Below are 1,840 nucleotides of genomic sequence, written 5' to 3' on the forward strand. Positions count from 1 at the left end.
TTGATATGGACAAAATTATTGAAATGGAGAACAGATTCTTAGTTGTCAGAGGATAACTGTATGTATATGTGAAAAAAGTGTATGAAGCTGTGAATGGGCAACCATGAGGATTCTTACTGTGATAGAACTCTTCTGTATCTTGATTGGGTCGATGTCACTGTCTTGGTTATGATAATGTATTATAGTCTTGCAAGATGTTTCCACTGGGGTAATCTGGGTAACGGGTACATGGGATCTCTCTTTGCTATTTATTACAACTGTGTGTAAATCTACAAGAATCTCAAAATAAAAAAAAATTAATTAAAAATCAGAATGCATAGAAAGAAAATTCAGGATGACAATGCACTATCATTGGGATAGGATTATAGCTGTTTTTTACTTTTTACTTTGGGATTTAAAAGATTTTTGAATTTGTGTAGTAGGAACTGTATTATTTGTGCATTGTTTGTATTTTATGTGCAGAACAGTGTGGGAATCATGGAAGTTGGCTTCCCTCTCTTCCTCTTTCCCACAACACACCAAGGTTACTTAAGCAATCTATTCACATGATTCCAAACTCCAGTGTACCTCACCCCATCTTCATTCGTATCTTACATTTACACTATATAGTCTGACTACTTACCTAGCAGGAATCAAAGCCTTACCTTAAGGTTAGAATCTGTTCATGAATTTCAGATTTTAACCTGGGAAAAAGTCAGGAATAGAATTTGGAGGATTAAAGGGGAGGTCATAAGGGCCTTTGCTACATCCTCAGTAAAATACAAATTATACAAGATGGTAAATGAGAGAAGGACTCCCGGGAAATGGTTGTGCTTCTTATTTTGCAGTTGGCCACACAGCTTTAAAAATAAATCAGGAAATAAGCATCTGCTTCCCTTATCTCGAGAAATGCTGATTCTTTTCTTCTGAGGAAGGGGTGCTTTCTCCTTCTCCTAAACAATAAAGCAAAACTCTGAATTTTATTTGATCGACACTAAGGTTTGTCCTTGATTAATTTCTTTTTTCACCCTCTCCTTGCCTAATGCTAAAAGCATGTGGTGTGTTTCAGTTTTAAATGACAGCTGCTAGCCTGGATTCTTGAAGGATATTCCTTGTCACTTATTTTTTGGGAGGAAAGAATTTCAGTTAAAAATTTCCAGTGTTTTATTATGAAATTTTCAAAGATACAAAAAATTGAAATAATTTTTCCATGAGCATATGTGAAAATACCTAGATTCTATGATTTATATTTCATTGAATTTGCTTTATTACATACTTATGCATTTAGCCATGGTATGTATTCATTCATCAATTAATTTGATTTCATTACAGACTTCAGTACACTTCCCCCAATCACATTACTATGCATATCATTAGTTAGAGTTTAACAATTGGCTAAGGTTCTCTTTTACTTTGATGCCAAATTTACATATAATAAAATATGCAAATCTTATGTGGTACATTGGTTGAGTTCTCATATACATGCAACTGTGTAATTCAAACCTCTGTCAAGATGCAGAACATGATCATCACCATGAAAAATTTCCCTCATACTTATTCCCTGTCATTCCCCACCCCCAACACCCTGCAGAGGTAACTAGTGTTCTGATGTTTTACATGAGTCCTAGAGTTTCATAATAGAATTATGCAGCGTGTACTCTTTTTTTTTATATCTCAGTAATGACTATGTGCTTATTTTTTTAAATTTTTTTATTGTTGGTTGTTCAAAACATTACATAGTTCTTGATATATCATATTTCACACTTTGATTCAAGTGGGTTATGAACTCCCATTTTTACCCCATATACAGATTGCAGAATCACATCAGTTACACATCCATTGATTTACATATTGCCATACT

This window comes from Marmota marmota, unplaced genomic scaffold, assembly GCF_001458135.2.
Source record: "Marmota marmota marmota unplaced genomic scaffold, marMar, whole genome shotgun sequence".
NCBI classification, from domain to species: domain Eukaryota; kingdom Metazoa; phylum Chordata; class Mammalia; order Rodentia; family Sciuridae; genus Marmota; species Marmota marmota.